The sequence below is a fragment of the Passer domesticus genome, chromosome 3 (assembly GCF_036417665.1).
Source record: "Passer domesticus isolate bPasDom1 chromosome 3, bPasDom1.hap1, whole genome shotgun sequence".
Taxonomy (NCBI): domain Eukaryota; kingdom Metazoa; phylum Chordata; class Aves; order Passeriformes; family Passeridae; genus Passer; species Passer domesticus.
The window spans coordinates 32,170,914-32,197,149 of record NC_087476.1 but is presented as its reverse complement, the minus strand read 5'-3'; the positions used below and the strand labels follow the sequence as shown (position 1 = coordinate 32,197,149).

General features: G+C 36.9%; 1 long non-coding RNA gene across 1 annotated transcript; it reads left to right on the top strand.

Moving 5' to 3' along the window:
* The first annotated feature begins 4,472 nt into the window (after positions 1-4,472).
* On the top strand, positions 4,473-25,006 carry LOC135297994 (uncharacterized). Its single transcript, XR_010359948.1, has 3 exons — positions 4,473-5,104; positions 24,800-24,902; positions 24,973-25,006. It is a non-coding gene; the product is annotated as an uncharacterized LOC135297994 (long non-coding RNA).
* Positions 25,007-26,236: the final 1,230 nt, after the last annotated feature.

The following is a 26,236-nucleotide window of genomic DNA, read 5'->3' as shown; positions in this document are numbered from 1 at the left end:
TAAATTAACATAGCCCATAAGCGCATCTATGGGAAGGCTACAAAAAGATAGGAGGGACTTCATAACTGGCAATTCCCAGGTGGCTGCTATTCATAGAAATTAAAAGCCATGAGAAAACTTTTCTTGTAGAGAAGTCTCCATGAAATGACAAGAACAACTCCTCTCCCTAAGTGAACTGAAGAAAAAATATTCTAGAGGTGATAAACTGACTAAATTGTTTCTATATCTTGTTATGAGAAAGAAAAAGTTGTAGGGGGGAGGAGGAGTGTTCTAAAAAGTTTTATTCATGTTCTTATTATGCTTTCTTTTAGCTACTGTCAATAAAGTTTTCTTTATACCCTTTTAAAGTCTTGAGCCCACTTTGCCTTCCTCCTAGTCCCATCTCACAGCAGGAAATAAGTGAGTATATTCTAGTAGGTACACTAGCGTTTAGCCAGCACTAAAACCCACCACACGTGTCTAGGTAGTGGGTGAGATGAATGCCATCATAGGCTACTACAACAAGGAATTCTCTACCAGCAGCAGCAGGGAATATTGACAGATTATCCATCTAGAAGCATTTGGGGATTATATGAACAAAGGTGTCATTGACTGCTTTATTGAATTTCTTTTATAAGACCCATGATCTTTTTGCCTTACCAGGCTCAGAGAAGAGCTCTTGCTGCAGGGGTTAAAGAGGGTGGGGGGTATTTTGTGTGTTTCTGATATACAGTATCGTTACTCTCAGGAATCAGAGGGTTTTGCTTCAATTTTCCATTGAGGCTAGATAATAAAGTATTAATAGAACTTTTTTCTTTTTCCTTCTTTTTCATCTGAACTGCACAGTGTAGATATGTAGAGCTATATAGAAATACTTTGAAAATTCTGAATGCATAAAGGTTGCTGCAGGTTTTTGGTAGTACAATGAAGAAAACCAGGAAGTTGTCATCCAACTCTGCATGGTCTTAACCTTCATCCTGGATACAAAATCTGACCCTGTTTTGAAAACTTTATCATTATGAAAGATGTAGCATTGACGTTGCAGGAAAAGAGCTTCTGATGCAAAACCAGTGACCTGACACAATTGTTAATAAAAAGTCCACTTTAATGATTCAATTGCAATGAGTACCCTTCATAAGCAATTTAAAAGGAAGCCTATAACAGCATTAAAACCCAAATGAGATTTTAATGCATGACACCTGCATTCTGAGGGCTCAGAAGAGACAAGAAAAAATTACTGTATCTCTAGGCTGGATAAAATTAGTTGCTTGACATACTATGGCACAGATCAATATACCCACCAGATTTCTGAATGACTTGTGTTTTCAGAATTAGTTTCCATCGTATATATATTAATTAAGCTACCTGTTCTCAGGGGACACCCAGAATGTTTTGAGGATTTATGCTAATTTTTCAACTGCAATCACTGCTCACATCCTTTCCATTTTTTCATAGCCACTCTTGTTGTATAAATGGTGGCTGAAAGGAGAATTACAATACAAAAGAAACAGCAAGATTAATTAGAAAGTCAGTGTAAAATTTCAAAAAAGGCTATTTCACTTAAAGGAATTGTGAATGCCAAGCTGAACAGAAAATACTAGTGGAGATTAATTTAACAGCAAGAAAGTAAATTTTACTCTTCAATTGACTAAGCAAGAAACTGATGCAGATGAACGTACAGGAAATTTTCCACCATAGCATGAAAATATACATTTAGAAAAGATTGTGCCAACAATGTGTGTGAGCTAGGCCTAAGTCTGAACCTGACTCCGTCCTTATCTCTCCCCTCTTAACACAACTGTAATTAACATATCTCAGCTTGCAGCAGGTTTGCTGTCAAAGCTAAATTTGGTGGAGTTGTCAGTAAGTTGAAGGCCAGGGCTGCTGTTCTGAGTGGACTTGATGGGCTGTGGGCTGAAGGGAACTTCATGAACCTTAAGAAAGGTGAATGCAAAGTCCTGCATTGGGATGTCATAACTCCATGCAGGAATACGTATTGTGGGCCAACTGACTGAAGGGTAGTCAGGCAGAAAAAGGCCCTGAAGGCACTGTGGACAAGCTCAGCACAAGCCAGCAATACAACTTTGCAGCAACACCAACAGCCTCCAGACCTGTATGAGGAAGAGCATATCTAGCAGGCTGAGAAGTGATTCTTCCCTGTATTCTGCTCCAGTGAGGTACTGAGAGTGCTTGGTCCAGATCTGGGCTCCCCAGTACAGAGGAGAAACTCAAACCACAGACTTATACAAACACACTTTGAGCACAGGGTGCAGAGCACAGGACAGAGGAGGAGGGACTGAGAGAGTTGGGTTTCTTAAGCCGTGAGAAGAGAAAACTCAGAAAGATTTTACTGCTGTCTGCAAGTATCTAAAGGAACAGTGCAGAGCAGCCACAGCCAGTCTATTCTCAGAGATGCACAGTGGCAGTACAAGAGGCAGCATTCACAAGTAGAATCATGGGAAATTTCAATGCAAAATGGAGGGGAAAGAATATCACTCTAAAAGCGTTCAAATACTGGTGCAGACTGCTCCAAAAAGCTGAGAAGGTGCTCAGAGCTTGACTGGACACAATTTTTACCACCTGCTCCACCTAAACCTGCTTTGGGCAGGATGTTGGATCAGAAGACCTCTGGATCAGAAGACCTTCCAACCTAATGATCCTAAAGTTCTTGAGTCTGATTACAGTAATCACTACTACTGTCCCCAGATCCTTGTCTTCCTTTGGATAAGAGTAAGGCTAGTGTGCAAGATGAAGGTGGAGGCTAAATGAAGTTAAGCACAACATAGGACAGAGACTGTCTCTTCTCCAGAGACACCAGGGTCTCTTCTTCTATTCCATCTCAAAGCAAGTCAGTTCATTTAAAAATATGTGCTCTTGATTTTTTTTTTCCTGGAACAAAGAGGAATAGATGCTTTATACAGCACTGACACTGGTTTTGATGTAGCAATTATAACCTGAGAAAAAAGTCTCAATCCTTGTCATAAAATTCACTGTGCCAGACCGTACGGTTTACAACCTACCTCACACATGTGGGCATGAAAGACTGAAAAGGAATAGAGCTGAACTGGAAAGAAGTAAGTTAAGAGAGGAAATATGTGAAGAATGGGAGAAATCTCTCCACGTGGTAGCACAAAGCAATACAAAGCATGTGATGGAAAACAAAAATCACTGAAAATGTCCTGTAATGTAATGGAACCCATGGAGTTTATTACCAGGTACAAATTTGAGGTCAAAATCTTAATGAGATCAAATCCTAAAAAAGATTGGATAACAATACCAAAGTTTTGGTAGTTATACAACAGGTTTTTTGCAGGGTATGAATCTTCACATTGAATTTTCCAGCTAATTCTCTTGAAATATGTAAAATTCAACGCCTACTGAAAAGTTTCTTCTTTCAGATGCAGCTGATGTTTAGCTTTACCTTGATCCTCCGTGACAGTACCCATGTACCAAAGAAGACAGAACCGAGAGCAGAGCATGCTGGGAACCACATGATTCCTGTCACTTGGATTCGTATTTACATTCAAAATAAACCAGTTAACTCTTGGGAAGGAAAAAAGAATGTGCAGTGAAATAGCTACAGGAGAGTTTTTTCAATGGAATCTGAAAGCTCACAGATGCATAGCAGAAGCTGAAGATTTGGGCATTGATGGTAAAAGAAAAACTTAGCAATAACTATTGACATAAATCAGTGGAAATGGATACCAGTAGTCGTTCTTCCTCTAGACTGGGAGCACTGTCACCCAACACTACCAGGACAGGCAGGTTCATTTAGGGTTTCCTTTGGTAGAATGAGGAATGTTTACAGGGCTGTAGTTAAAATTAGAGCTTTCTTGTTACATAAAAGTTTTAGTTATCAGCACAACTTATTGTTATCTGTGATTTCTTGTAGCTAATGTAGTTTACTGCCACACAGAATTTCAAGAAATACCATAGCTTTCAGTTAAACAAAATTTCTAGTAATCAGTGGAGCCTTTGTACCATCTAGAGTCTTCAGTCGCCTAGTCACTTGTTATGTGGACCCTCTGCAGATAGGGTCAGGTTCTTAATAACTAGCAAGAGATATGATAAGAGTGCCCAATTTTATTTTTTTTTTTTGCAACAGGAGCCTATTCATAATAAAGACACATGAAAAAACAGCTTGTTGTAAAGGTACTTCTCTTTTAGAAAGAAATGAAAATACCTAATAGGAAAAATGCTCTGTGAGATTACCCAAGAATATCTGCGAATGTAGGTGAAGTGACACACTTATCTAGATCGACTGCCAGTGTTACACTTATCATTGATAAAAATGACCATCCCAATGTTCAAAACAACTAGAAGCAAAGAAAGCCACAATTTCCTCTGCAAACTAAATTAAAACTACTAAATTTGCTTCCATTTCTGACAACAGCTTTCTACGCATGGTGATTGTGGTAATCTACAGTAATCTGGTTAAAAAAAGGTATTGCACATCCCTATTATAGGAAGTATTCTGAAGACCTGTTTAGCTTTGAAGTGTGGCTACCATACAGTCTTGGTAATGCCATATCTGGAATTTCTGGATAAGATTCTTTATATTTTTACACACCTTTACTGAGCTGAAACACAGTAAGGGTTTACAGGGTTGGAAAGAAGAAAAAAGAAGATAGGTTTTTTGTTATTTAATTGGTGAATTACATAAAAGTGGGAGGTTGGCGGTTCTAGATACATTCTGAGTCAGTTCACAATGATATACGTAATACCTCCAACAAACGCTGCTCATGCCACATCAGTAAGCCTTAAGAAAAAAATATTTTTAATCCTCTGAATATTCATACATACATCATATATAAGTAAGCCAATATAATCATGCTTTGGCAACTCATGCGTCTGTTGTTTGCTAAAAGTAGGCAACTATATTTACAGTATCAAAAGGCGTTGCAAACACAGTTAAATATATTGATTCCAGACATGCAGACGTCCTGCAACTTCAGAATGCCAATCTGCCAAAGAAAGAAATAGTTCACCATCTGCTATTTTATTTTCTGAATTTGATTTGCATTGGTATTTTTATTATTGCATTATTAATGAAATGCCTATCCAGCACATGATTTTTAGAAGATGAAGGCTGCTATAGATACTGAAGAATTGGAGATTTCATGAGGTAAACACTACCATTTCTTTCAATAAACAAAAAATTATAGACAGAAGGTTTTCAAAGCATTTTGATCTGTATTCTGGTCCTATTTATATTAGCATTTTATAATAAAAGTATAATTCAGTCATAGGAGATAATTTATTAAAGAATGCTAGTAATTCAGGATGGTTTATCTAGAAAGATAAAATCTCTATGACACCCAGAATATCAAAGAGGATTACATAAATCTGATTGTATTGAAATAATAATTACTGTTCTATTGCTGTAGAATAATGTTTAAGAAGGTATTGAATTGCAGTCATCTGCCTCAGAAACCTCAGAAAACACATTGCATCAATACCAAAATCATTATCTAGGTTGAGAACTTTTCCTACTTTTTATTTGAACACCATAAAATGTCAAAGAAAATAAAATTATATTGATGTTTAATTAACGTAAGAAGCCTAGGTATTAGGAAAAGAAAAACAACTCAAATTATACAAGAAGTAGAAGCAATTGGATTGCAATATGATATATATATATATATCTTTATAAAACATTCAAGACAATGTTTTCACTCCCATTTTAATATTTATTGGTTGCTACCTATATATATTAATTCCAGTCAAATTTTCTCTATTTTTGCTGTATTTATTGTCACTCTTATCCATCATTCTTCACATCTGCCCTCGCATTATTGGTCTGAGGCTCTGCACAAGAGCTGAACAATAGCAAGGACAATGGTTTGTCTCGTATGGAGGTGTCACTGGGGTTAAGGCCTTTGTCAAAACTGTTTCCACAAAGAAAAAAAGATGGTACGTTGCCATAGGACACTCCCTTCTGAGGGGACAGAAGACCCCATATGCCAACTGGACCTCTCTCCTGGGGAACTCTGCTGCCTCCCTGGGGTCCAGGTTAAAGACATAATGGGAAACCTTCCTGCCCTGGCACAGCCCTCAGATTACTGTTCACTGTTGGGTTTTTCAGGTTGGCAGTGATGAACAAGACATCTGAGGGCAATCACAAAATACTTCAGTGGCTTGAGACAAACATTTAAGGGATCAGGAGCAGAAATAAGTGTTCTCCTTTGTCCTTCCAGTTATAAGGAATGACCAGGGAAGAAACAAGAGCCAACAGATCAATACATGGCTGTTCCTGGTAGAGCTGTGGGGTTTTTAATCGTGGGTTGTTTTACGGGACATCAGGGCTGCTGGGGACAGTCAGGGTGCACCTTTCTCAAAGAGGGGGAGAAGATCTTTGCAAAGGAGTCAACAGGACTCATTTAAAGAGCTTTAAACTAGATTTTTCAAGGAGGAAAGGAATTAGTTCAGGCTCACTAAGTGTGAGCTAGGGCATGACAGCGAGGCCATTCGGTCTGCCATCTCACTGGTGTCAGGGGATGGAGATCTCTGTGGCAACAAAGACCCAAGGATTATTAATGTGTTAGAAATCATGGAAGAACCTGAGAATTGTCATGTAGGAATTAGGGCTTCTTCCCCCAAATAGGTGTTGGCATCAATACTGCAACTGCAGAGCATTTACACCAATGCACATGTGGACAAGAGACAGAAAGAGCTGGAAGCATTTGTGTCATTCTTAACTGACTCAACCAGTAGACCTCCTCCAAGAAGATGATCTTGTACCAGCCCCTCAAGCTGAAGAAGGTATTTCTCTCTTCCAAGAAATGTAAATATTACTACTAGATAAGCAAGAGTAAATACCATCCCTACTCCCCCTACTGTTTGAAAACCTATTGGAAGATTTTCAGATACTCTGGGACTTACTCCTTAAGTTATTCTGAGGGACTGAGGAAGGGAGTGACTGGAAGTGCTGTTTGGATTTTTGTCTGAAGTATATGTGAAAATGCTCAGCCCAGGAAAGACAGACATATACTATCATGTACAAGCTCTAAGTACATGAGAAACTTTACAATTAAATGTAAGCATCAGGGGTGCAAGTTCTGAGTTAGGAAGTAAATCCACTTCTTTTCCCCTTTGCATCCCCAGGGGTAAGCTGTGACAGCTGTGACAGCGTATTCCCTATCTTGAAGTAAGAAGATCAAGCAAGAAAAGTTCTTCACTGCAGTGAAATTGTAGTTCTGGCAGTGCTGCAGTGATACTGCCCCATGCCTCTCTGCATGCAGGCATACCTTGGCAGAATTACAGTCAGCACAGTTCAGTCTCAGTAGCTACACAGGACACAAGTATTTATAATGAAACTTTTATGAGGTGACTTTATGTTTTTCCTTTAGAGCACCCTTCTTCCCAGCATAACAACAACAGAATATGAGCACAAACATGTAATTACAGTAATGACTGCTAGCAGTAAAAAAATGTTGCTGTCAGTTAGCTGCTCAGAAACTAAGGCTATTAACAATCCCTTGTTAGAGCTTATTCTGTCAAAGAAGAGAGCTCAGTCCTAGGGATGGAAGCAGATGGTCAGGAGTATATACCTGTGGGGGGAAGGGGAAGTGATCCATCTGTAAATTAATGATAGAGGGTGAAAGGGAAAAGATTTAGTTGTATGCACAAAGAATTCTGTGACAGGAGTGTAATTCAAGTTCACCTCTATAGGGGATTTCTGACACAAATGGAGAGAGGAGTCACATGGATGGTGTCACTTTACAGTATTTACCAATGGGTTAATTTACATAACTGCATGCTGTGTTCTGTTAGTAGTGATACAATCTTGTTCAATATATATACTTGTAAGCATTATTTGCTTCAGTGTTATTGGTGCAGTAAACACCAAGTGAAATAAGTGCATCTGCTTAATTGTATTGGTATTTTTGAAGGTTAAATTCAACCTAAGAAAATGTATCATTATCCAAATCAGAAGACAAAGTAATCCACTACATTTGCTCCAGTTTCAAGCACTGTGGCATTGCAGAAGATAGTAAGTCAGCAGCAGTAATCAAGTCACATTTTCCAATCAATTACTCCAGTAAACATGGTGTAACAATTAGCAACTGAATATAGGAGGCTTCTGTGGACCAGTTACTATAAAAAATTTACAGTCATTAATATGAAATAGAATGGTCTTAGCTGAGAGCCTAGAGCCTGAGGCTGAATTAGGACTAAGGTAAGCGTCCTTAAAGATTTCTTAAGGAGGTAGTTTAGATTTAGTTGCAGTGCAATCAGGAACATAAAAATCACTTAAATCAACCACCACTTCATAACTTATGTGGAACATGAAAAGCCTGAATCAATTTAAGCAGCATCATAAAACTCTGGCTGGTACTAATACTTTACCCACAGATGAGACAGAGACCTGGGCCCCACAGAGTGATCCTTTCCATCTTTCAAATTGATTAAATGATCCCTAGCCATTTTGGGGCCAAATTAAATTATGTTACTTGCAAACAATTCTTTGCATAATTGAAAGGTTAGGGGGCTGAGGACCACTCTTAATATGCAGGGTTTTGATAATAGTGCCTTTATTTTTTTTTTATTCATGTAATAACACAATAAAAATTTATATTCAAAATGAGCATGCTCCAAGTATTCAAATAAAATATTTCAACAATGTAATATTTTTTCTAATTAAACAATGTGTCTTTTATTGCAATGTTTCTTTCTTTTTTTTTTTATTGCAATACCATTAAGCAAGTTCATTAATTAAAGGTATAGTAAGATTCTACTGTGTGCTTAAATTGCAATAACTCGAACATTAAAGGTTAAGAATATGTGTGTGTGTGTATATATATGGTTGACATTTTCATTCATTGTTATAGTACGCAGTATGTATTGTATAATAATATATATATAAAAATCATATGTGAGATGAATAATATATTAAATAGAACATAATGTATAAAAATAATATATATAATTTAAATAATATAAGAATTTGAAATATTTGCGTGCATTTTAGTCTAAAATTGTGAATAGGTCATATCTGGTGTTTTGCTGGTAGCATTGCCATTCAGTTTAAATAATTCTGATATTTTCTTGGTGTTTATGGTACACTGTATTCACAAACAGCAATCATATCCACTTTTGGACAATTTATCTAAAGTGCAACATGAGAAATTATTTTTATCTCCACCTGCTAGATAGTGTCTTTGTTCCTTCCTATCTTAGTAACCATTCTCTTTGTCCAGAGTTTGACTTGTTTATTACATTCTACATGAGATCTTACAAGACTGAATAAAATGACACTATTATTGTCCAGAAATTAGTTATCTTATGATCTCTTTGGCCTTTCTTTTGTCCTGTTGGTCAACCAAATACATCCTGAACTAAAGAAGATTACTGGATTTTTCACCAGTTCAAACACATGAGGTCTTCTAATTTCAAAGAAACATGTACTAGCCATAACCCCATAACAGTGGTCCAAGTTTGTGTCATTATCAGTCATCAGCATATTCCTAATATTTACACCAACACGTTAAGGAAAACTTTTGATAAAATCTGTAGCAAAATGAATCTTTGAAATGCCAAGCGCCAAGCACCAAGCTCTGCTCTATTCAATAAATCCTGATTTTGATGTTGTCATTTCCAATACAGAAAAATTTCTGAATACCTTTCTTTATGAAGTTGAGACAATTTTTTTCTGTATAGTACTCTATGAAACTTATTCATAGTTGAACACTGAACTACCAAGATACTAGACCTATGGCATTTTCTTTGCCTAGAAAATGGCTTTAAAAGGAATTTTGAAAAAGTGCATGGGGAAGACAGAATGTTATTAACAGGTAAATAAGCCAGAAATGAGAAACCACTTCATACATAAAATTTCTAGAGTAGCTGTTTCTTACCAATGGCATCACTGTAGGGACATAGAGGCTGACATAGTCCTGCACCACCAAAAGTCATCTCTACCTAGCAGAAGATATGTGATGATTTACTGCCTGGGTCTAGTAGAAAGGAAGGAAGGAAATACATATCTGAGTCAGCCACAGTCTCTTATTCAAATGGATCTTTCAGCTTCTGTGCAAATTGTAATAGTAATTAATGGATTCAGACTTGAGAAGAGAAATTCTTCCTCTTTACAATCAATGTCAGCTTCATTACAAACAGGATAAATCATAAAAAAGACTGTTTGAAAGCTGTCCAGGTTGATCACAAAAGCTTTTCTAGTAATCCAGAAAAATTATAACACACTGCATGCTGACACTGTCATTCCAAAATGTTTGGCAGTGTTAAGAAATGTGTAAAATCTCTTACACACTGCACCTAGCTATAAATAATGTTACCTCCAAATGAGCATTGGCCTTTCTCCTTTATCCCATAATGTTTGAACAATGCCTTTAGATACTCCTTTAGTTGTCTATCCTTGATTTACACTTTTTATGTTCTTTTTTTTGCATTGTATTCCTCCTCTGGTACTATCTTTTTATATTGATGCTTGATAATTATTTTCTTTGGTTACATACTAAGCATGAATCGAACTAACAAGAAGAATGTCAAACTTAATAGGCAATAAAAATGTCATATTTGACCAGGACTCATTTTAATCAGACTAGCATTCATTTTATTATTTCCAGCACCTCTTTAAGCCTCAGATGAAATCAAAATTCTCTAGTGATAAAAGTCCTCCTCAGTCACTGTTAAATGAGAGACAGGCGGTTAGAATAAGAATGAGTCAGTACCTCTGAAGAAGTTTGATTGATGGATCTTTGAAACCACAACAAAGAGTACACAAATTCAGTTGAATTTGTCTGCAAGATTTCACTTTAAAAGAGGCTGAAACACTAACAACTAGGAATATTCATATACAAACAGGCCTGCACAACCATTTCCCAACATGCAGACAGATATCGTGCCAGATTCTAATTCTGAATACACTTATAAGCTGAATCATGGGATTCAAGATTGTAGTTGTGCTAGGATTCAAGAGTGCTCTTTCTGAGTCAAAATCTTTCAGGCATTTATTTGCTGCTTGCAAATAACAAGGTAAGAGAGTGTATCAACACTCTTCAAGTCCACATAATTCGGGTAATTTTTACTAGATCATTCTCATTCCAAGTAGGAAAAAAACATGTTTCCTGGAGTGTGTGTGTTTGCTTTTAGGTGAAAAGGGGTGGAGATTCCAAGAAGCATATACTTGGACCTCTGTCCTAGAATGGTCTGAAGAGAACATTCACTAACACAGTATTTACACAAGAATCACCACTGCAATACACTGCTTTTCAATGTGACAGTTCAACACTGCAAGTATTAGATCTGTTGGGGAAAACGGTTTTTGGCAAATGGCAATAAAAATCAGATGGGGGGGGGGAAATTTATGAAAATCACTAGTGTATCTGTCTTATATTTCACAGATACAATACAGCAAGTTTCAAGAGAGTGCTGGAGATGCCATTGTCTCTCACAGAAAAAAAGTACTGTAATAAACTTAAATAGATATCACTGCACCTGTCATAAACATGTAGGAAATTTTACACACTTCAAATGTATTTAATTCTAGCTTGTTTCAACTATTCTTTTGCTTTAATTGGGTATTGATTTAATTGAATTCCCTCCCACAAACAATCCCAATCCTCTCTTACTCAGTTTGTTTAATAAGGCATACTTTTCCTTGATTTTCCTTGGATGTTGGTGGCACTTCAGTAATTTACTTGTGCCAGACCTCTAGATACAGAAAAAAAATTATGTACCATCATAGTCAGATAACTTCCAATTCATGTGAATATTTTGTGTTGTGTATGACAAGCACTTTGGAAGTGATCCAGAATTGTCCACTGGGCAGAGTAGGAAGCCAGCTTGAGTAGTCAGATAAAGACCTGCCTTGTCCAGAACACTTTTTTATAAAGACATTCATTTTGCTGCTTGGTAGGACAGGCTGTATGCAAGCAGAGAAGCACTATTCAGATGTGTAGCAGTTCTACTTATTCTTTTCCTAGGCTGGCCAGGGTGTTCTTGAATCATTTTGTGCAAAGAAAAGAATGTTTCTTGTCTCAATACACCTATTGTTAGGGTGTCAGCTTCACACACCAGTAGTTTCCTGAATGAAACACCTTTTTTTTAATTTAAAGAGTCTCGTCTCCTGCAAGGCATGACATTTAGCTTTCATTTTTAAATGCTATTTTTTAATGTATTTTTAAATATAAAATTCAGTTTTATTTTAGTTGCAAAAGAATGCAAGCCTGTATGGGAAGCAACCAGAAAAACTCAGATATTTGTTAGAAGACCTCATATAGTACTGAAAACCACCCACAGTCCCTGACAGCATCAACAGCTGTCATGCTAAGCAACTATGTATACTTACTTATGACTTTGAACATAGATCAAGATTCTCATGAACCTTATATGTAAGAGTTGCAAAATGATGACTGAACAATATGTTCTGGCATGTGTTTAGTCTGGATCTTTTGTGTGGCTCAGCAGGCTTTTTGAAAAAAAAAAAGGAAACAGTTATCAGATGGATGTGAGTGCAAATGGGTATCTCATCAGAACTAGAGTCAGCCTGTCAGCTTTCACTCCAGGGTATATTGACAGTGTTTATTTAATTGTACTCAAGTAGTGGCTTCCTTTTAGAAATCTTTAGAAAGCACAAATTTCCTTGATATTGGGCCTCACAGTAGTAAGAACTGGACAGAACTGGACTTTGTCACGGTAGTAAGAAAAGGGCAAAACTGGCACAATATATTGCATACTTAAGAAAATTAGTCCAGACATTAGACAAATGGCACCACACCAACATGGTTAGAAACCGATGTTCACAGCATCAAGAGTATGGCATTTGATTCCTGCAATTGTTTTTAGTGCTGATTGTCTTCACTTCTTTGTCATTGTTCTAAGCCTGAGCAAAGTTGCCTCATTTCTATAGTCAGAAAATGAAACTACTTGAATAGTACAATATACGTCAAGTTTAAGGAAGGTGAGAAAAACTCCTGGTGTCATTGAAGGGACATTGACAAGTCATCTTACTATTCTGTTAATTACCAGCATAAATCTAGTCATCACCCTCCCCCTCACTCTTCCATATTAAATAAAGGTGACCCTTTTTTTACCTTTGCTGCTGCACATCAAATGACAACCATCAGAATGCAGTCAGATGTCCTTACTGCCCCAAAACCCAACCATTCAATGTTTAATGAAATGCTATCATCTTTGTCTATACATTTATTAAACAATCATTTTGATCTCAGACACTACTAGATGTGAGCCCTTCGAACCTGTAAGCAAGGCAGTATTGGAAAATAAGTAAGGGGATAAACATAATAGTCTAGAGCTTGCCTACCTTCTGTCACAGCTTCTGCTGCTGTGGAGGAAGTCAAGCATGCTTTATGGTTCAAATCACTTGTTATCATATTGTTCTTTCTGGGCTATATCACTTTTGTCCCTCAAAACTTTCAAATGGTAAAAAACTCTCTTAACTTCTGTCAGTCTTCTTTCTTTAATGAAATGCACTCTGCTTTTGGCAGTGTTAAACTTTATAGAATCCAACTTTGGCCTTATAAGGGTCCTATATCCTAAATTGTTCTTCATTCCAGAATCAATGTCATCAGGTGAGGTCAAATCACACATTTTAATTTCAGATTTTGTTGGGTTTTTTTTCCTTCCACCACCCTTAGCTATTATCTCCTTCATTCACCACTTCATACAGAGGAATTTCTTTGTAGGTCCCTGGTGGGATGGAAATATGCAGCTTGCTCTGGCTTTCCTTTTAGCCTAAGTCCTTTATCAGTCTTTCCACAATCCTGCTGCTCTGCTGCAGAAGTACTAAAGCCTAGGTCCCCTCTCCCTCTAGTGGAACACACATCAGAGTCATAGCAGGATGTGATTAATATCACCACCCAAGATTTTTTCCTTTTAGTAAACATCAAATCTTTTACGTTTGACTGCTCCATCTTTGTATCACTCCTAGAGAGGTTTTACCAAAACAGTCAGTAACAGGATCCAGGTCTTTACTTTTATGATCCAGCTTTCTCAGAGTATCTGAGGGACTGGCAAGGAGTTTTACTTGAGTGTCTATTTCTGGTAGACTGCTTTTTTAGACGCTTCCTTTCCAAGTAAATCACCAGCAAACTGGATTCTCTCTTCTCTTGAAGAGCTGGTATGATTTACGTGTGTAGGACTGCATGAATTCTAAGTTTCCTGCCTTTAGGGGATATGCACTTTCATAGGGAATTCTAAGGGGTTTCTACTAACACTCCTATTTTCGTAGGTCAATACAAGCCTGTGCAATTGATTTTCTTGCCTTTTCTCCCCTGTGATAGTGCTACTGCATTTTTAGGCAGCTTGTGAGTCATGGGAACAATTCACAGCAAATACCCTTAGCTGTAAAGAATACATGGCCTGAAGGAAGTGCAGGAAGAGAAAAACCTCAGGACCAGGAAAGTGCATAGCACATTTATTTGAAATTCTGTTATTATCAAATCTGCAACACAACAGAGTGTCTATTAAAAAAATACAATCACAAAGCAATCTTAAGGCTTCAGCTGAACCATTTCCCAGTTGCACTTAAGCAGTGACTATACAGGCACGATCAATTAGACTAATTTTAAAAAGTTATGAGAATTAATCAGAAAGTTCTTCTAAAGCTCATTAGTTTTAGGAAACATACACACAGGATAAGGATGGAGACTGGGAACTGTGTTCATCAATAAAGCTAGAATAGAAAAATATACTTACTTGTAAGTGAATTTAATCAAAATAAAGAGTGAAGGAGAAAAATCAAATCCCCACTATGTCCATAAACAGGAACTTGTGAAGACATACCGATGTTAGTGCAGAATTTTAGACAATCCCTAGATCCCTTTACAAGTAACAGAGGCTGAGAACATGCTACAGATAAATAATATTTATCTGTGTAGAAAACTTTCCAGTTTCTCAGTGTCAAGGTATATTCATCACACGTGTGTTTTAGTTTACAATTTTCCTCTTCTATTATTTACACACTTCTTTTGTTCCCTTTTCCCATTCTCTGTTTCATCAAACCTAATTTGTATTCTAAAATTCTTGAAAAAATATTATTTATTATTTGTATTAGTGTAAAAACCCATGCCAGCATATGAGATTGTTACCTTCTTATTCTCTTCAAAAATTTCCATGTCGTATGGTACAAAAAGCAAATTAAAGACTACCATTACAATCAGCCCCCCTGAAGAAAAGCAGCAATTTACTTATCAACTTCTAAAGCTTCTGGGCCATAGAAATTGTTAGAAAGGAAAAAAGCAGAGCTGCTAAGTTCTCTTCTCCTGTTCACACAATCTTACTCAGTGTGCAGTTAGTAATGAGGCTTCTCCAAAATAAATATTTTTGAAGAATTTGTACCTTGAATGCCTTTGTTCATGTCTTCTTAGCTTTCTCTGTACATTGTGTTTGTTATGTTTCAGGTGCTGGTAACATTTCTAACCATATGTATGTGTACACAGAAATGTATCAATTAATTCAGTTTTTTTCTTGATGAGTATCTTCTCTACTTATTTTTTTTATTAACTGTTCCCTCTTCTTCAGGGGTTAGTAATACTCCCTTCATCTACTCTAGTAATGTTCTTTCCTTCATAACAGAAGAAAAATTTACTGATAATATAGTATTTACTTAAATTAAAAACTACTGGTTTTAAGCTAAGAGTGAAACAATGACCCAAATGAAATCAAGAAAACTTGACTCTTGCTGACTTCCTTAGTACCAGCATCTCATCTATAATTTCAAAAAGGAGCATGAAAAGTTAGCTACTATATCTTTAGAAGAGTGACAGAAGGACTTGAAAGCAGACTAAACAAATTTTACTGAACTATTTTTTCCTTATATAGTAGAAATGCAGGTGCAATTCTTAGTCATGAATTTGATGAAGCTACTTCTAGTACAGACATATTAACAGATTCAAAATTATGTATGCAAGAAGATCTAGATATGCAGTGATATGCAAGGTCAATACACACATTTATTTTTAAATGTGTATTTACAAACCTGTCAAAACAATTCATTTGTTTACAGTACTTACTGACTTGTGTCATGTTTTACTGATATATGAAGCTCTTAATAAAAAAAAAAATCTTTTTCTTTTCCTTTTCCTTTTCCTTTTCCTTTTCCTTTTCCTTTTCCTTTTCCTTTTCCTTTGATTATACAAATTAAAGGAGAGGAAGACCTAAACCAAAATTATTAACATGTTCCATCTCCTTAGTGTCATTAAGCTTTTGAAAGCTTTTTTTGTTCTGATAAACCTTGACAGGTGATCCACAGAATGCTGGATAGGAACTGGGTAGGAACTGCTAATTAAATTAGAGGATTCAACAGCATTATATTTCCTTCTTCATTATAACTTTCTGATAATGTATCTTTACCTTCTGTACAAGGTTTGATATTTAATACACATGCAAATGATTTAGAATGTGGCAAGAGGGAATACCAAGGCTGCTGAGTTTGTAATGAGATAGAACAGTTCTGTTAGAATCAGAAAGCAGCATGAAAAGCATTCAGAAGACATGAAAAACTGCAGTGAATCATAATGACAAATGAACATCCATACCAGTAAAAAACAAACATTAGAGGTGAAACCCTGAAATATTTTAACCACGTTTAGGGTTTGAAGTAATGATTACAGGTCAGGAAGTAGACATGAATGTCATTGCACTCTAGTTAATTAAGATTTTCACCCAGTGTGCAGCAGTAATTGGAGGCAAATGAAATATTTAACAAGATTACTGAAGAATGGGATAAAAATAATTCCAAAATTGTTCTAATACAATAATAGCAGGCAGTGTTTCACACTCAGTTGGACTGCCATCACTTAGTCTCATGGTTAATGGAGCAGAAGAGAGTTTTCCATGAACACACAATGCAAACTAAAAAGAGTACATGACTGAATATTTAAATGAAAATTTTAAGTCTTTCACTAATGAGAACAGAAATGAACATGATAAAATATGCAAAGCTATTATTTCTACAGAGATGATCTATCAGAAATTTCTATTTGCATTGTTTAGAATGCAAAAATATCAGTCATAGAAATGAAAAGTTGGATAAGAAAGAGAAATTCAATACAAAAATAATTTTCCGTACAATGTACAATCACACTGTGAAATGCATGGTCAGTCGATAGTACTGAAAAGATAAATTTTAGCAAGGCTAAAAAGGTATTGGAAAGCCATGTGAGTCACACCAACATCAGGTAAGTGGCAGTACCTCACTTAGCTTTTGTGAGTGTTTTCTTCTGGTAGGCTGTAAATGGAAATGTACAGGCAGTCATAGCCTGTATAGGTTGTTTTCATGCAATAGCAATAAATTTGCATTTGAGGGGCTTGTGTTGGCCACTGGCAGAAAGAAAAATAGCCAACACAAACCCCTATTCTTCTTCTAGTATGAGTTATCTACTTAGTGTGTTACAATGAACAAATCCATCCACAGAACATCTAAATCTAGGACCTTATGCTAAATTAAAGTAGAGAAATTTTCCCTTGCTCTTTCTTCTCTTCCCTGCTATCATCTCATGTCATCCTTCAGATCACTGGTACAAATACATAACCCCAGCCACTTCCATTCACAGTCCTTCCTCAAAGGTACATACTGTATCTCTTGGAAAAAAGAAGAGGTCACTGATACCAGAAAAAGCACAGTTTTTCTGAAAACTCAGTTTGTGAATTTCACTAGCCTAGCAAGTTAAAGAACAATCTCAAACAGTAACTAACTCTGACTAAAAATTCACTATAAATGTACTGTATTCCAAGATTTAAAGTATTGCAAAATTAGGATTAAATCTTTTGACTATTGTAGAGGCACAACAATGTTAATACAATTTCTACCCTTCCCCCTTTACCAAGGGCTTGGGGTGGCCTGGATTTTTCATTTCTTTTTTAATCATCTTTTAGTACAAATCATCCTATTTCAGTTTTCCCTGTTATGGGAGAAGAGCCCAGTTTTGGCCAAATACAAATAAAATGTAATGCTGTCCACCCAGGCAATTTAATTTCATGATTTGCATACCAGGGGTATCCCAGAACAAATTGTTGAGTCTTGACAATCCCTTTCTCCTGGGCTGTCCTAGGGGTGAGATAAAGTAGCAGAAAAGACATTGGTGTAATCAGATCTGCTTGGAAACCATCCTGTTTCCACTGAAGTGCCACCAGAGCAGACATATTCCCACATTTCTGCATTTTTGGGCAGAAAAACACTCCCTCAGAGGGGAGCTGAGTGAAGCTAAAATCTGAAGCTAAAACTAGGTCTATGTAAAAGCCATCATTGTAGCTTCTGAGTTTCAAAAACACTACAAAAAGTGTCATTCTGACAGAATTAAACTTTCAGCTAAAGGGTCAGATCAAGATCAACTGCTGACCAAAATGAGTCAGAAAATAGATTAACTTCAGGACATAGGCACATGTCATTTCTAAGAAGTGTGTAAATGTGTGATTTACACTGTAAGATACAACTCTTTTCAAAAAATACATAAAAAAATTTAATTATCTATTTTATATTTGCACATGAATATTTGTATCCATTCTTACCCAACAGATACTGTTGAACTCCCATACATTTGCCACTACTATTAATTGTTTCTTTTCTCTCTTTAAAGGTGCAAATTTTTGGTATTGTTCCATCAGAAACCATACACAGACCAAAGTTTCAGCTTGAGAAGATCTGAAAGCTAACTCCTTGTACAATTGTTAAAAAAAGTCTTTAAAGTCTTTTATTATTTTTTACCAATTGCATGAGATTTGCATGGTTAAAGGAGATAGAAAAAATCTAAAAAGTTTGAAAAAGTCTTCAGTTCTTACCTTCAGGACAGGTACTTAGCTCAGAAAGACAAAACAGACTCACTTTTTCATAAATTTCATAGAACAAAAATGTAATAACTGAATTATTTCTACTCTCAGAGGAATATAAAGCTGACTTGCCACTGTCCCTCAGCTTTCTCTCAAATGTACTAAAAAGCCTTGGACTATATCTGGGCTGTGCAGACTTAGCCTTCAAATCTCCATGGCTAGGCTATAAAAACACAAAGTAAAACAAAAGCTTGCATGAATGAATAGGTGTTTTGGTGTTTTGATGCTGGCTGGATGCCAGGCATCCACCAAAGCCACTCTATCACTCCCCTCTACAACTGGACATGAGAGAGAAAATATAATAAAGGGTTCATGAGCTGAGATAGGACCAGAAGAGATCCTCACGGGTAAACCAGACTGGAATTGAGTATATTAATTGAATTTATTAACAGCAAAATCAGAGCAGAATAAAAATAAGTAAAATAAATCTTATAAACACCTTCCCCCTACCCCTCCCTCATTCCCAGGTCTACCTCAACATCCCCAGCAGTGCAGGGAAATGGGGAATGGAGGTTATGGTCAGTTCATCACAAGTGGCATCTATCCATGACATACTTTTTATGTTATTCCTTCTCCCACAGAATAAATCATTTTGCTTTGACCTGATCACAAATACCCACAACCCATAGAACTTCTTACAAAGAAAAATCAAAGGGTTTTTCTCAATTTTAAAAAAATGCCCCCAGTGCTTAAAGGCCTCCCTTTCACATTTTTTACTTCAAATCAAACTAGAATGGTGTGTCTGTTACAAGTCAAACAATTTCTTCTGTAAATAACACCCATAAAAATTGTAAGTCACCAGAAATTAGTTCCATGACTGTAAATGCCTTTCCTTTGGGGTGATGTCACAGGGATGGGGAAAGAGGAAATGAGAGGAGGATGGTACAGGCTGTGGATGTAGATCTCTGACAGAAAATTTCATATTTCTGTCATTTCTTGAAGAGTGTTCTCCAGTTCATATTTCTTGGCTCTTGTGTCAGACAGTCATCTATTCCAGCAATGGGGAAAAGGTGACAATGCCCTTATCTTTCATTTCAATGGGTTGCCAGCTTCAGGGGAGGCAGGCAGGAGAGAAAAATGTTGCAGGTCTGCAACTTAGCTGTCAAGCTGCACTCTTGCCATCTACGACCAACTTTCTAAATTTTAGCTACTCCTCTGTGATGTGGAGTTTTTAAATCAGCCATATGGAAGAATTTTTCTCCATAGGTTGTTAGGGACAGCCAATGTCTGGTTCACCGTCATGATAAGACACGGCCTCTTTTATCTGATATGTTAGCTTCTTTAAAATCTTCTTTGCAAACATCCAGAAAAGGCTACACACTGGTTTGGAATGCCATGCTTGCTTTTCAGATGCCTGTGAAATATCAGTGTTTTCGGTGGGCCGACACAAGGTAAAAAGAAAAAAAACCTCTACAGCAAGCTAAAGGTATTTTATTAAAATTATATTAAACCACACTGTACCTGCAATCAATATTTTTTATTTCCTGGAAATTAAAAAGGATGCTTCCTTTGTTGTGACAACCTATTTCTTTGCTCATTGTTCATTACCTCTCTAATATAATCACAAATAAAGGAGGGTGAAATACTGTAAATAATATTCTGACATGTACGACATGGGTGGGAGGCAGCACAGTTTACAAACAAATATCTTGAAGTCCAGGCTCCATTCCCTGGAACCTGAGTACACAGACAGTGATGCTGGGAAGAGAAAGTCACGGACAATACCAAGCAAGTACTACCAAAAAGTAATGAAGCAGCTGCTCAGATGGATACCAAATCCCTGAAATCCCCACATGGAGTCTGGACTTTCAGGCACATCCCTGCTTTTAAGTATAAGATTCAGTATAAGCATGGCACGCTTGATTCTATGAAAGCATCATTTACAGACAAACAGCCTTGTTCCCTGTGCAGATGAAAGTAAAGGCTGGAAAGGAACAAAAGCAGCACAAGATTTTCAGGCAGCTGGTTCCTGCATCACTTCCTGAGAAATTTATAAATACTCTAGGCTTAGTTATTATTATAATTTTTTTTATATTGTACCTTATCTGACAATGTAAAATTCAATTTGCTTCTTGTTAGCAGTCAGTGGAAACAATGTCAGGGCTCTGAACTGGTTTTTACATATTTTTAAGCTGTTTTGTTTCAATAATTACTGTTTTCCATTCAGTTGCAAGAAATGTAGCTATGCCAGGGTGTTTTATTAAGTATCGATGCTATCTACACAAAACAGTTAAAAGGTCGTCAACTGAGAAACCACAAAGAGTTACCCTTACATTTATGATTTTTTTTGAAATAAATAATCTCTTATGCAGTTAATTAAATTAATATTACTGAAGTTCAATATGTATGGGTTGTCAGTTTCCTTCCAACTCAGTACAAAGTTGCATTGTGCCTTAGTTCTGAAGAGCAAGATGTTCCCTGTGAACATTCTTTTATTCACAGTTGTAGGGACCTACAATACTTCTCTAGTTTTCTGGCCCAAGCCCTCCTTTTTGTATCTGACATGAAAACACAATTGACACATCTATCCCTGGTCCCTCCTGCATACTTCGTTTACATCCATTGCAGCCAGAATTTTACTGGGTGAGGATTTTTACTGGCAGTGCAAGCATCCTAAATGGTAATCTTATACTACAAAGACATCTTTGGAAAATAAAGAAGAAAATATAGTTTGACTAGTAACAATCCCAAAGCCAGAGCTATGGAAGACAGTAGCTGCTAGAGTCAGAAAAGGCAAATAATCTTACACTGCCTAAATTGGAATGAGTCCCCATTATCCTAGAAAGCCTGTGGAAATGCCAATCTGATATATGAATAGCCAGCATTTCCAGAATAAATGAAATAGCCAGAGTATGACATACATAAAACAAAACAGTGTCTAAATGTGGCAGACAAGAAGGGGTACATTTGGATTGAGCCAGTGATTTTGGAGTGTAGGTTCTTCACAGAAAATCCTGCTCTTAGTCTCTTCCCCCCTTTCACTCTCCAAAACAGTATTAGAGGTGCAGAACTTAATATTCAGCATAAACAGAACAGATGATTGGGGATACAAGGATCATAAAGCCACCCTAGGACATGAGCCTAAATTCATCTCACCCGTTTTATGCTACTGAGCATCTGGTGCCTGTTCTCAGCTAGGCATCTAGGACAAGATTCCTTTCAAGATTCAGATCTCTACATTTAAGTATCCACTTGTAGGTGTCTGCAGGTGCACTAGGCATTTATATTTACCTTGTGTAGGACTTAATTCAGTTGGTGACGCCTGAAACCATTTCCAGTCTACTTCCTGGCCTTCAACTTATACTCCAGAGTGTGCAATTCCCCATAGGACCAGTGTCTGCCTGCCTTTTCTCCTGGATCACTTGGATGTTTTCTTCTTCCTATCTCCTCAGGTTTCTGTCTACCTGCTCCTCAGGTCTGGTTTTGACATACCCCCACCGCATAAGAACAGCTCAGACTTCTGAAGATACTGCTAAGTTATAAGGAAGAACTATGAGAAGGTCCATAGACCACAGCTCAAGGGAAAATCTGTAATCAGGAGACATATAGACGCCTTAGTGAAACATCTGGGAGTCAGAAGATGACAAGTCAGAAGCAACAAGGATCAGAGCATTCAGTGAACACCAGAGGCCCACTCTTCCCATCCTGACTTAGGATTTCCGATCAAGGAAAACTTGTCAGCTTAGTGGAGATGAAAAGCATAGTAGTGCCTACCCTAGGAACTCATTAGTCCTGACTATCTATTGCACATATTCAACAAATAAAGAACTGTTTTATGCCTTTAAACACAGTACCTTGTACTAGAAGTGTCACTTGCTTACATACATTAAACTTACTTGAACAAGTCAGCCCACTGAGGGAATGTTGCACAAACCATCCAAAACAGCCCTAGAAGACCCTGTGTTCAGGCTGATGTCCATATGGTGAAACCTCAGTGCAGCCAAAAAAACCTGGTCTGATATTCCACTAGATGTTGGCTGGCCCTTCACTGACTGAAAATGGAGCTTAGATGCAGAGCACCCTTGTAGATGCTGAATTTCAGGTATCTGAATCCTACCCAGCTGTGGTGTCAGAGGCAGATTTACGGTGACAGGAAGTCATAGGGCCTCTTTTGGCCCTCCTTTATCAACCCTATTCTCCAGTCTCTAGATGTAGCCTCAGCAACTGCTCACAGGCAAAGGAAAAAGAGACAAATGCTGTGGCTACAGCAAAATGGGGCAAAACCATTATCTTCAGGTCTCTTGGTTCATGTCAGGAGATGGTTTATTCCAGTCACATGGCTTCAGCCTGCTGTGGTCATAACATTCACCATACCTTCACCAGGTCTGGACTCTCTCTCATTCTGAGCTCTGTCCCAAAGTGTTCCTGTTGTTTCATATGTATCTGCTTTCAGATATTGTTAAAAAAAATTATATAACCACTAAATGCTGATAATTTAAGTCACCTTGAAAGAAATCTATGCAGTATGAATTTAAATAAGTCTTCATGCAAGGGCTTTGTTATCCAGCTATTATTAAATTCTTATTCCAGAAAATCTGACATAATCTTCATTTTCTTAAAGTCTGTTTTTATTCCCTGTAGACAGTATAAATAATGACTTTTAAAAGTGTTTTTTTATATACTATTGTCATTTTCTAAACAAGTAATTTTCTGTTATCTCATCTGAACATACTGGCAATTACCTTGTTATATTACTGCTTTCTATAATTTAATATTCAATTTGATTTTTGGACCAAAGCCACTCTTTATATCTGAGAAATCAATTTTTTATGGTCACTATTACTGATTTTCTTAACAGCCTCTATCTCACAAGCCATTTTTTGATCAACTGAAGCACATACTGAGAGAGAAGCTATCACTCAATAATCCTTTTTTTTAATATTAACTTTTCCCTAAACTTTTTCCACTTTCTCTGTCAGAAACATTACACTTTCTTCAAAGGTCTAATATCATAATTCTGTTTTTCTCTTCCCTCTCCCCTCCTTCCCACTCATAACTTGTAATTTGATCTGTGACAGCTTAAGGAAAAAAACAAGTCTCATTTTAGTAACTTTCTGTCATTCTGTGTTTCGCTAAGTAGTTATGCAAACTGAGATCCAAATACTCCCAAATTTGGAGAAAATCAGATTCACATTCAAATTGTTCTGTGTTATGTTATAGAAAAATCCTTCAAAAATCCCCTGTAACACAAAGTGCAAGTCAACACACTTTTAGGAAGAGCTTTACTTTTTCCTAAGCAAGAAAAAAGATAATTTTCTGGTAACAGCGACTAAGGGAGAATGTACAAGAAGGACTAACATTTCTGGGCACAGAAATACCGATCAGAAAGAAATCCAGGTTTCACAATCACTGTTAAATCTACAGCAGAGATCAGTGTTACTATCTCGTTATATGTATTATTTGCTCTAGTACCCTCATGAGAACCAAGTCACCCTCCAGCACCACCTGCTGAGAGTGCTTTGATCATGCTGTATTAGAAGACGACTTCAGCTTTTTTATGGAGGCATTTTGGTCTATTCTGAATGTCTTTCCCCAGAATATCACCCCCTGCTACTTGGGTCATTATGTACTTGGTAACTGACTTCTTCTGGGACAATTTTTTTTCTGTGTTGCCACAACTCACCTGATGGGAGGGATCAGACTCACCGAGATCACACTGGTGACCCATGGATGCTGTCAGAGGCAGCTCATCTTTTTGTACAAAACAAAACTAAGATGTTTCTTTCAAGACCTAGGCCCTAATACAACAGCGACCCATACGTCAAGGGTGCAGCCCTCTCCAAAACACTACAGTTGAGACATTCAGTTAATAGAATAAGTCTATTGCAAGGCACAGAGTTTAAAACTAGAAAGCATTTGAAATCTCTTGATAGCACAGAAATGAAAGCAGAATGGTGCATTTTTCTAAGCTACAAACTAATGGTATAAGAAAGTAATGACAGGAAAACAGCTCTCTCAACAGAAATACGAGAAATATCAATGATTCAACAGTGCCATTTTCCCTTGACAGGAGTTAAAATGGAACTAAAGGATGGCAAGACAAAATCCTCCAGTGTTCTTCAAAGAGAGAAGTTTGAAAGCATGAACTGGGGAAGACACAATGTTTCTGAAAGGTAGATGTATCTACAGTGGGCTTCATGTCAGATCATATTTGAAATTCTGCTACATATCTCTTTCTCATAGGTGAATTCCAAGCTGGCTGAAAACAGAGATCAAGGTAAGTATGTCAATTTTTAACCGCAATGTCATTTAAGGTCCTCTTATCAAAAACTGAATTTGATGGCAACCTGCTCTGCACTATGATCAACTGTTATTGAAATTCCTTGAGACTAACTTTTTTATGTGTACTCATTACATATATAAGAAATTTCAATTGCACTTTCAGGTTCACTGCATACACACTCTATTTCAGTCATTGTGTATGGAATCAATCATTTGTAAATAAAACAACCCCACATTAAAAAACTTTTACTTATATAGTACCCTTGATTTCTCTCAGACAAAGTAAATTAAATAAACTTCGAAGTCTCCCTCAACCAAGTTGCAAGTTAAAGAGAGAAAAGAACTAAAAAACCCAGATTTTTCTAGTTTTGGTCCAAGTTAATGTTTGGGTTTGTATTTATTTCTTATCCACTTTTTCCTCTTCAAATTTTAAATTATCTGTTTGTCTCACCAGAGCGAAATTGCTTTGATCCTTTAATTATCTGAATTATTTTTCTGTGTTCCTTGTTTCTCTGCCAATCATTAATTCATCTTGTTGTGAACAGACTGCTAAAAATTCAGATTTTGCACAGCATAGCAATGAGGTATAAATATGCTTAGCTTTTACATCCAAGAGTTTGAAGACTTCCTGATTCATCTCATGAGCCAATGAACATGTTTATCTAATGCTTTGCAAAAAGAATAATCTTGCTCTGTCTGTTGTCATTGTTTCCCTTTTGCCTATCATATTCACTTGAGTACCACTGTTAAACTGACTTCTGTAAGAGCTAATTAATTCTGTGGTGATAGTATCTTTAAAAGAAACACTGCCTCTCTGTCATGATGATAACAATAAACCTAAGAGCTGATCCTCTTAGTGTAAACTGCCAAATCTGAGTAACTGCTCCTCAAACTTGACATGTTGGGAACACCATATGTTTCAGTCCTGTCCTGGCAGGTCTCTGCAGTTACAAGTAGTTTTCAACTCTGTACTAGATATTTAACTCTCTCTTCTACCCCAGTCATCAGTTTCACTTCTTTCCTTATATAGCCCTTCATCACCATTCTCAGTCTCTCACCATCTTAACATTTCCTTTTTCTGTTTTGGAAAATTCCCCAGTTCCTGTACTCTTTTCTGACTCCTTTCTCAAACAGAGATTCTATTTCAGATATCCCCCCAGGCTCTGAAACCATGAGACACACTACCTACAACAAATGCACGAGCTTCCTCTTCTGCACATGGTTA